Here is a 12,056-nt window from a genome sequence, read left to right as displayed (position 1 = left end):
CAGCTCGGCTAGCATAGTAATAGCCACCAAATATGTAGTACTCTAGATCACGAACAAAACAACGGCTCAAAACAGATGGTGATATGCTCTTGTCAGGCTTCACTTTAACAGCAAGCAAACAACTAAGCTGCAACAGGGAATAATACGCTGTAAGCAAAAATACGCAGGCACGTTTTACATGCATAACCCAACATGAAACTGCCTTTTAGTGTCCTCTGACATTTGTGAACTCATCGACAATGTATTCAATCGTTCGTGGAAAATCAAAATAGCTAACCCGCAGGGATTAAATCCTTATAGAAAGTGATTCAGCATCCAATACCTTAAGGTTTATTGCAGCCCACAACGCCTCCAAAAACCAGACGCGACGGTCTCATATTGTTGCGCTCGCTACACGCAAACTATTAGTCTTACAGGGGCATTTTGTAGGAAATTTAATTTGGTTAAATTTTGTGCTGGGTTACGTTTTCACTGGAGGCTGTGGTGTTCGAGAACTATGACCTGCAGCGAAAACGTATCCCAGTATAAAAGGTAACTACATTAAATTTCCTATAATAAAGTGGAATGGTCAATATTCAGGGATATGACAACAACGATAATTCGAAGGAAAAAGTCTAGTCAACATGGAGTCTAAAATGCATACCTTAGGAGCTACGAGCACTTCTTCATCTTCGATTATGTGAAAAGAATCTCTTCTACTGAAGAAGTGATCATAGCTCGAAAGGTATGCATTTTAGAGCCCATGTTGACTAGACTTTTTCCTTCGAATTATCGTTGCTGTCATATCCCTGAACATTACCTGTTCCTCTTGGAAGACCCGTATAATTTACTGAAGGTGGACTAGAAAATTTATAAGCGAAGTAATTAATAAAACACGGAAAAATTGTGAGACGCTGTAGGAATAAATAACATCGCAAAGAAAACTTCTCAACTACTGTGAGGAATTCCTGTAAAGAATAGAAGTAGTATGCCGCAAGGAAACCTTTCAACTTAGATTGGAAGATTTGGTGTTTATCGCTCATTTTTTCATCTCTGCTGAAACCCATTGAAAATTAAACCTGCTTTGTAATACACACCTTTCTGTAGAATGCTTAAGCAGGTGTTATCAAAGTGCATATCGTTTTCCTGCCTCGTGTTCACAGAACACTGGTAATGAACCCCGAATGTTGATAATAGTGGATTAAAACAATAATTATTATTACTGTCACTCGTATGTAATCTAAACAGACGAAAATAGTGATATTGATGCTATCCTATAACTTTTAACCCCAAAGCGTTGGTGTGGGATATTATCCTCAAAGTATTTACTACTTCCTGAATCAGCAAGGAAGTGTGGTACAATGAAATGTGCCTGCAAAATATTGGAGAGGGAAGATTGGCTAGGAAGAGGTGATTAGAAAATATGAGAGACGAAGAGTTAAAAGACAAGTATACCAGAACAAGGAAGAAAACAGCAAATATAATAAGGTAAGAGAAATTGAAGTATTACAAGGAGCTAATAGGAGAAGCCGTAGAGGTCTGTATCCAGCACAGAATAGGGCGAATGTACCAAAAAGTAAAGAGAGTAACACATAAATTAAAGAAAAGGAAAACATTAGCTAGAGACATGCAGGGGAAGAGCCTCACGAATGACACGAAAGTAGAACGGCGATGGGCACAGTACTTCGCAGAATTGCTAAACTTGATGACCGCATTCACTCTTTGCCATGTGAGGTATCAGACACCATAGATAACAGCGTAGAGATCCCTGATGGAGAAATACGACAAATAATCAAAAAACCTAGAAAATGATAAGGCTTTCGGTGAATATCAAATGGTGGACCTGTGCTGATTAAAATGATTACGAAACTATTGCCTGATGATTGGAAAATGGCCGTAATATTCCCTATACTATACCACTTTACATTTGATAATTATTGAAGGATTGCACTCACTAATGTAAGCTACCAAGTTCTGTGTAAGTGTCCACTGAGGAAAATGATTCCAACTTCAGAAGGAATTATGGGGGACTACGGCTGTGGTTTCAGAAGAAACAGACCAACCAAATGAAGTGATTCACCAAAAACTTAGACCATAAATATTGCAGGAATGGAAAGTGCTATTGATGCGCAATTTTCACTAAATGTATAGGTAGTCAAGGGCTAGTACTGTTAGCCAATCGAAAGACTGTAGTAATACTTATTGTATTTTTGTGCAAACCTAAACTTTTTTAAAATGGAACAATACCTATGACACTAACAAACTAAAAGTAGGGTAAATTGGAATGTCAGGTATGTTTGTAGCAGGATTCTAGTGCGAGTCGTTTACGAGATATCATATTTTGAAAAGTTTCCACACCTATACTTGTTTGTGCCATTCAACCAGCGTAGTTGCTACGCGCGATGTCGTTATATTTGCTTACAGTGTGCTAGTGTGTTCCCTGAGTGCACTGCGACTTGCTAGTCAGTTGATGTGTGACAGTCCAAGCAGTAGGTCATAAGTGGAGGATGGCTTTTACGGTGCAGAAAAGAGCCGACATGTTCATGGAGTACGGAGAGTGTAGGAAGAATGCACTTCGTTCTTGCATGGTGTATGTGGCAAATATATCCCAATATATATCAACCATCTCAGCGTTATTTATCAACCTCTTCAACCAGTTACGTGAAAGTGGTAGTGTAACACCTAGACAACGTAACAGAAGGAAACAAGTGATGACAGAAGAAGGCGATATTGAGATTCTTGCAGTTGATCTGCATGTTAGCTTCCGCACAATCTCATGAGGAAGTGGGATGAGTGAGGCAAGTGTCTTACGCATTCTTCATCAACATAGGTTCCAACACTACCACGTTTCTTTCCATTAAAAGCTCTAAGGAAGCGATTATGAGCCTCATGTTAATTCCTGTACGTAGATATTTAGACAGGATACTCCAGATGTATCATGTATCTTGTGTAGTGATGAAGCCACATTTACCAATCATACCCTGGCAAACCGCTGAAACATGCATTATTGAGGTTTTGACAATCCCCATTGGTTTTGTCAGAAGTGTAAACGTGTGGTGAGGTGTGGGATAGTGAAGCATCAGCTCATAAACCCCTTTTTCATCGATGGAACAATGAAAGCGCCCCAGTATCGAAGCCTCCTAACAGACCATCTTCCACGGGTGTTGGAAGACGTTCCTCTGCAGACTAGAGGAACCTGTGGTACCACCATGATAGCTGTCCAACCCATAGTTCACGAAGTACTACAGCATTTCTTCACGAATTGTCTGCAAATCATTGAATTGGACGCAGGGGACCTGTAACTTGGCCAGTCCGTTCTCCTGATTTGACACCGCTACACTTTTTTTTGTGGGGAAAGCTGAAAGACCCTGTATGCTAGGAGACACCAGCAACGCCCGGCAATATGCAACGGCGTATTACTGCAGCCTTCTCGGACATCTCCGCTGAAATGCTAGCACGAGTTCTGCAGTCGTTCCATACCAGACTGGAACCTTGTATAGCTGTTGCCGCCGGCCATTTTGAACACAGCCTGTGATGGTCAATTGTCTCGTTACTGGTCAGAATCTATATAATTAGTGTATGCATTTATGTTGTTCTTTAGTGTGTGCTACCACAGGTATAGTTCAAGTGTCAGCTTGGGAACTTTTCAAAACATAATATCTCGTAAATGACTAGCACTAGAATCCAGCAACAAACACCACTGACATTCCAGTTTACCCTACTCTTAGTATGTTAATATCAATAGTCATTGTTCCATTTAAAAAGTGTATGTTTACACAATAAATATACTTTCTGAGTATTACTACAATCTGTTGATTGGCTAACAATACGGGCGCCTGGCCACCAATTAATTCTGTGAAATTCGCACATCAGTAGCACTTTCTGTTTCCACAATAATTGTGGTGCAAGTTTTAAGTGATTCACCCTGTATGTAGGCTTATTACGCACATATAGGTAACCGATAAAGGTTGGTAACATAACGTTGAAACCGCGCGACTGCTACGGTCGCAGGTTCGAATCCTGCCTCGGGCATGGTTGTGTGTGATGTCCTTAGGTTAGTTAGGTTTAAGTAGTTCTAAGTTCTAGGGGACTGATGACCACAGCTGTTAAGTCCCATAGTGCTCAGAGCCATTTGAACCAGCCATAACGTTGAGGTTCACATGGTTGTTGTTGCCTTCAAAAAAGTTATTGACAGCATAAAGGGCAGAGTCACCAATGTGTTGAAAGAGTCTGTTTCCACAAAAGTTATTACGTCTAGTAGAGATGTGTCTAGAGGAAATCTATCAGTAAAGGCGTGTCAGAACATTGTGGGGTCAGAACTAGCCTTAGATTAGGAGACTCATTATCACCAATATCTTTTTATTTAATTTTACAAAAGATAGAGAGAGAACACAAAATAATTCAGCCTAACTGAAATAAGACGGTGTAATAATAGAATAAATCGGCTTTCATATGCAGGTAAGTGATAGCGAAGTGGACCTGCAGCTCGTGACAAGTTCTTACAGAAATACTGCAAGAAAAGAAGGGCTACAAATTAACGAGGAGAATGAGTGCATGGTGATAAGCAGGGTACCCAATGTTGGTACCCTACTGACAACTGATGAATTGAATTTTAAAAGAATAGACTTATTTAAATGTTTATGAAGCAATTTTAGCAAAAAAAAAAAAAAACAGAACATCGATTGAGATTAAGGCAAGGATTGCAGCGACGAACAGAGCGTATTTTGGGGTAAGGGACGTGTTGTGCGGTACAGCAATTTCGAGAAGTTTAAAAAGCATTCTGTACCAGAGTGTTTCTTCCGATAGCTCTATATGGGTCTGAAACATTTATATTAAGTAGAAAAGATGAACAAAAAGTGCTTGTATTCGAGCAAGAGATATTAAGTAAAATATTTTGCCCCAAAGGGGACTCGCCTTCGGGAGGACGACGGTTCATTCCCGCGTCCGGCCATTCTAATTTAGGTTTTCCGTGATTTCCCTAAATAGCACCAGGCAAATGTCGGGACCATGAGCTCCGAAAGTCAGGAACAGAAATAATTGGTGGAGGAATGTGCAGAACGCATATTGTTTCCCAGGCCAATGCGACAATTAACATTAATAATAATAATAAGAAGAATCTGCGGAATATCCTCGGATATCCTCACCCGCGCAGACTTCTGCTTAACACTCGGTGGTGGATACGCGGTGGTTGTCGGGTATTTCAGGACCTCGTTAATAAAGCAACACCTGGCTGCTACACGTTTCAGACGGCTGAACTCAGACAGGGCGACCACTCGGAACAAGTTGTCCTCCAACAGTTCTCGTGAAGGCCTCAGACACCTGCTGCTTGCAGCCCTTGCAGCAATTAGCCGCTAATTGCGACGCACTCCAGAAGCACTTCTCTTTCCTACCTCTCTCGAAACATGGAACCTCTGATGGAACTTCCTCGTATTATATTTAGCCCGTGAAATGAAGGCAATATTTAGTTTACGTCAGCGGTAGGCAACTGCACAGTTTTGGTTATGTTGTCTAATAGCTTCGAGCGCGCATTTTCTGATCGGGAAAGATTTGTCTATCATGCGTAATTTTGTATCTGCGGACAGCAACCCGTGCGTAAACAGATGTTTGTACGGATCAGTGGGTCCCGGACAATTCGTAACGATCTATGAAATATTTTCACGCTGCGGTGGAGAATGTTATTGCCGTAACTACGGAGAGCGGCAATTGCTTCGAACAACGGGTTTCCACATCCATGACATTGTTGCACTGATGCTTCGGAAGTTACTCATAGGCAGCAGGAGCACACGTCATAGCGCTATTGGAATAGTGGAGAAAATACGAGCATACGGAAAATCGGACGACTTTTTGATTTACGAATTCCTAGCAGGTAGAGTACAGAACGTTCATCTTAACGGGGAGAAACCAGATCTGAAAGCAACTTCGAGAATGTCTTAAGTTATTGATTGAGGGAGCTGGCGCAGTGGTTATCACACTTCATTCACCTTCGGGTGGACTTCAATTAAAATATGCATCCCGGTATCCCGATTTTGATTTTCCGTGCTTCCTTAAATCGCTTCAGGCATATGCCGGAATGATTTCTTTTAAAGGGCCCGGCCGATTTCCTTCCCCACCTTAACAACATTGTCGACGGGACGTAAAACCCTAATCTTTCTTCCTTCAAGATGTTGGGCCCTCACTGTTTACTGCACTATAAATGACCCTGTGAACAATGTTGGAAGGTCCGTGGGGATATTCACAGTTGTGTTCTATAGAAAAGTTGCAAAGTGTGAAAATTGTAATGAAATGTAGGGACACAAGCTGAATAAATAGTCAAAAAGTTCCATTATTGAACTTCCTGGCATTTTAAAACTGTGTGCCACACCAAGACTCGAACTCGGGACCTTGCCATTTTCGGGCAAGTGCTCTTCCTTTTTTAAAATTTTTTTTGTTCCACAAAAACAGTAACAAAAATGGCTAGCTTACAATGAAATGACATAAATAAGGTGACAGATATTTGCAGTCATAAATTACAGCATTCAAAGTATGAGTACTGATATGCAGTCTTTAGCAGCAGCACACATTTAGCACCTCCACTGTCACCTTCAACTGGTGGCAGTTCAGCATGCACATTTTCTTCTTCTGCAGCCTGAGGTTCCTTATCCTCGTTTTCGAGACCCAAATTAATCATTCAGTAAATCCTTGATGTGTGTTCCTTCGAGGGTAAATCACATGGACAGAAGAGCAGTCCCGAACAGCGACATCGCAAAGTCCAACCTTCTAAACGCATCCTTAGGGAGTTCAAGATCTTCCTTTATAACAGACACCAGATGTTTGCCGTCATATTCTTGTATCTGCTGTACTACTGATTTATTTTTCATGTGTGACTTGCAGGTGAGGTTAGGGTCGGGAACGTGACACAACCCATCCCCTCTCCACGAGGAGTCTAGTTCCTAGCCTATACCCATTCAGTTGAAGACAATTCGAAGCATGTTACCATATTTCTTATTGTGATTCTGATACTTAAGTGTTTTCTCGAATTCATTTTCCATATACATCTTGTGTTCAATATGTTCATCGCTCCAATGACTGAACATCACAGCTTTAATTCTGCAGTACCTCGTCTCCTACCTTCCAAATTTCACAGAAGTACCTTGCAGAACTGGCAGTCCTGGGAGAAAGCGTATCGTGGAGACATGGCTCAGCCACAGCCTGGGAGATTTTTCGAGAATGAAATAACAGCGCACTCTCTGCTGCAGAGTGAAAATTTCATTCTGGAGTTCCATTATTATTTGTTCGCATTATTGGCGGAAAATCACCGGTAACAATCACAATTTAAAAATACCATGATGAGCAGAACGTACGGATGAAAGTACACTACTGGCCATTAAAATCGCTACACCAAGAAGAAATGCAGATGATAAACGGGTATTCATTGGACAAATATATTATACTAGAACTGACATGTGATTACATTTTCAAGCAATTTAGGTGCATAGATCCTGAGAAATCAGTACCCAGAACAACCACCTCTGGCCCTAATAACGGCCTTGATACGCCTGGGCATTGAGTCAAACAGAGCTTGGATGGCGTGTACAGGTACAGCTGCCCATGCAGCTTCAACACCATACCACAGTTCATCATGAGTAGTGACTGGCGTATTGTGATGAGCCAGTTGCTCGGCCACCATTGACCAGACGTTTTCAATTGGTGAGAGATTTGGAGAATATGGTGGTCAGGGCAGCAGTCGAACATTTTCTGTATCTAGAAAGGCCCGTACAGGACCTGCAACATGCGGTCGTGCATTATCCTGCTGAAATGTAGGGTTTCGCAGGGATCGAATGAGGGGTAGAGCCACGGTTCGTAACACATCTTAAATGTAACGTACACTGTTCAAAGTGCCGCCAATGCGAACAAGAGGTGACCGAGACGTGTAACCAATGGCACTCCATACCCTCACGCCAGATGATACGCCGGTATGGCGATGACGAATACACGTTTCCAATGTGCGTTCACCACGATGTCACCAAACACGGATGCGACCATCATGATGCTGTAAACAGAACCTGGTTTCATCCGAAAAAATGACGTTTTGCCATTCGTGCACCCAAGTGCGTCGTTGAGTACACCATCGCAAGCGCTCCTGTCTGTGACGTAGCGTCAAGGGTAACCGCAGCTGTGGTCTCCGAGCTGATAGTCCATGCTGCTGCAAACGTCGTCGAACTGTTCGTGCAGATGGTTGTTGTCTTGCAAACGTCCCCATCTGTTGACTCGGGGATCGTGACGTGGCTGCACGATCCGTTACAGCCATGCGGATAAGATGCCTGTGATCTCGACTGCTAGTCATACGAGGCCGTTGGGATCCAGCTCGGCGTTCCGTATTACCCTCCTGAACCCACCGATTCCATATTCTGCTAACTGTCATTGGATCTCGACCAACGCGAGCAGCAATGTCGCGATACGATAACCCGCAATCGCGATAGGCTACAATCCGACCTTTATCAAAGTCGGAAACGTGATGGTACGCTTTTCTCCTCCTTACACGAGGCATCACAACAACGTTTCACCAGGCAACGCCGGTCAACTGTTGTTTGTGTACGAGAAATCGGTTAGAAACTTTCCTCATGTCAGCACGTTGTAGGTGTCGCCATCGGCGCCAACCTTGTATGAATGCTCTGAAAAGCTAATCATGTGCATATCAGAGCATCTTCTTCCTGTCGGTTAAATTTCGCGTCTGTAGCACGTCATATTATAGTGTAGCAATTTTAATGGCCAGTAGTGTAGATTTCATATGATGAGTGACTGCGAAGAAGATAACTTGATGAAACTTGGACCGTACATACAAGTAAAAAGAAGTCCTACCATATAGTACAGCAGCTAACTGAAAGATAAAAGGAATGAGACCAACACAAATGACACTTTTATTCGAAGACAGACAATAATGAGACCGAACTCACTGCGATTTATGATGATCCCCTGGACATTAAAAAAGCAGGACGTCGTTGTTAATAGTGCGTCTGATTACCAACACGCCAGTGCAAGTTCTGCAACGTGCTCCCATGCTGGGCGGAAGGCTGGTAAGGAGTTGTTGTGACAGGGTGTTCCATCCGTCGCTAGCGCGCTTGAAAACTGCTGGATGGGCGCAGGTTCATGTTGACTTGCTGAAATATGTCTCCCCAGAGCATCCCACACATGCTCGCTGTGATTTAAGTTGACGGAATTGCAGGCCAGTCTATTTGCCGAGTACACTCTCATTCCAACAGCTCCTCCAACTGCTCTGCTCTATCCGGTCGCGCATTGTCATCCATGAAAATGAAGTAAGGGCTGAATGCATCACTGAAAAGAAGCATATGGGAAGGAGTACAGTGTCACAATAACAGCAACCGATGAGTATACCGTGTTCAAGGACCTGGGGGGGCAGAAGCCCATACAACATTATGCCTCACCTGGACCACCAAAACGATCATGTTGGGTGATACTGAATGTGGCCTCATACGGCGAGATGTGAGAACACATAACGCCCTTGAGAACGTTGTATGATGCATTATCCTAACACTTTTATACAGTCTGGTGCCTTCTTGGGTAGCAACTCAGTATAAAAGCATAATGGCGACGTCACAACTCGTAACAGGCGTGTTTTATTTCAGAGACAACATTTATTTAAGGAAATTAAAAAAAAAACAAACTATGCAGCGGGCTGTACTTTAAGGTGAGTTATTGGTCGACTTCGTCTGCTACACGAAGAGGAAGGTTCTTCGCATGGTTTCGATCTATCACACTAGCAAAAATACATTGCTGTCAGAAACAGTACTTAGAAGCAGTAACATCTCATGCAACAGAACAGAGGAAGTTTGTGCAGAGATTATCATCCTGACGGTAAATTTCTTAGTACGTTAGCTGAGACAGTTAAACGAGCTCTGAAGTAACCTGTTATGTTTAGTGCGTCTCAGCCAGCTTATTGTACAACAGTTTGATATTACTACACGAAGAACACAAAGACTGTTGCATTTACATGACACGTGACTAAGTGAATATAATATATCATTTCATAGCATCAATGAACATTGCAGAATATGTTACATAAAAACGACTAGAAACAGTGAGAACTGTTTTTATAGAGTATAGGCAAACTAAACAATTAATTATTTGAAAAAGAAAGAAACTTTTGATTTACCTTTTGTATGTCAACCATTTTCGTGAATTGCCGGCTGAACTCCCAAAGACCAACACCGAACTTCAGAGCCCAATTTTTCACCCTGAAACAAAATAAATACCTTCAGTTACATAAAGAAAGATATTTTCGTAGTTTGTATTTGCGCACTGCAGCAGACTGACGGTGAAATATATATGATAACTGATAATGTCTGGAAAATTCAAACCAAAACGTTTTTGAATTTACGGAAGTTTCGTTAAACAGTCACATCATCGGAACTTTCGACTCCTCATACTCACCATGTTAAGCAGCGTAAGTCGCCTACTAAATCTCGCGTCAACCGTTGCATTTCTGCACCATTCGCGCTTTCTGAAATGTCGGTGACCTCATACTCCGAATTCTTTCTGTTGTTATCGCTATTTTTGATTCTTTACTTACCCTTCTTCTGTTGTACAATATGGTTAATCACAACATTATATTTAAAATACATCTGCTACTTGCTCTTAAATTTTGGACAAACCTCTACGTATGAGCAAGAATTGCAGGACCTGTTGAATGGAAAGAACCGTCTCATGAACACACATTATGGACAGAGAGGAAACAGCGGAAAGACGAAAGAGTTGGGAGTAGCAGAAAGGAGATTAGCAATAACCTGAACATAAAAACTGGGCACTACGAAGTGCAAAAATTCTGCCACAAAGCAGCACATGATGGATAAGACAAGGCAGACTTAATAGATAGACTAACAGAAGAAAAGACAGCACTTCCGGTCAAAAGAAGTCCACTAAAATCGAACATCGGATATAATTTGTGGAAGAAATTTCTGAGAATGTGCACTTGGAGTACAGAATTGTGTTGAAGTTAAACGTAGACCATGGGAAAACTGGAAAAGATGAAGATCGAAGCATCTGATGCTTGGTTTTATAGAAGGGTGTTGAAAATTAGGTAGACTGATCAGATATGAAAAGAAGAAGTTTATCGGAGGATTAGCGAGGTGAGGAACATGTGGAAATATTGAAGATGGGAAGGGACATGTGTTAAGACGTTGTATTTTGGGATATGTTGACAGTGAAAACTATAAGAGAAGATAGAGTTTGGAATATATCCAATAAATAACTAGTCGGAAGTCAGGATGTAGTAACAATAATATGAAAAGGATGGACTGAATTAAGAACGTTGGACGGAGAGGAATTCGTAATTCTTGGAGGGCAGCATCAAATGAGAAAGAAGGTTGAGAACAGCTGTCCCCGCTCTAGACCCCTCCACCTCTAAAAAATACTGGATAAATTAGGGTACAGTCTGAAGAAGTCGCACATGACGCTTAGTTCACGCATATTCTTTTAACAGCATATGATTTAGAACAGTCCAGAACAACGTAAAATTCCTATTGTTTAAGTCTCTCTTCAGAACGTTTGTTTGGTGATACAGCAGCGAGCTCAACAACGTGGAAGGAAGAGAAGAGAGACTTTGTTCTCACTGTGAAATGGAACTCCTGTAGATTAAATTCAGATTCACATTTTTCTTTTTTTTTAAAAAAAAGATGTTAAACAATTGTGTGAGAGGAGCCCCTTGCATGATGTTCAGACCTCTTGCAGCGGACTGTCCCCAGACGTCACTTTGTCAGTGACTTCCTCTGTATTAAGATTTCGAGACGCCAAGGCAGCCCCCTGCCCTTTATGCAATCCCGCAGGACACCAGCGCTAACAAGTCTCATCCGGTGGGGTCTGCGACGCGCGAGCCGTCACACTACATCCTGTTTTTGCGGCGGCGATGATTGACTTTCCTTGTCAATGGCAACTCCACTTGACACCCTAGCACGGCCACTTCTTGCGATCCTTTGTGGGTGACAGTGATAAACACACAGCAGGGGGAGCTACGGATTGTTACCGTCCCCTTTACAGAGTTTATGCGTGGATTCCCAGCTGCCCGTGGACCTTGAGGACTCTCC

The sequence above is a fragment of the Schistocerca piceifrons genome, chromosome 4 (assembly GCF_021461385.2).
Source record: "Schistocerca piceifrons isolate TAMUIC-IGC-003096 chromosome 4, iqSchPice1.1, whole genome shotgun sequence".
Lineage (NCBI taxonomy): Eukaryota > Metazoa > Arthropoda > Insecta > Orthoptera > Acrididae > Schistocerca > Schistocerca piceifrons.
Note: the sequence above shows the minus strand (reverse complement) of the source record.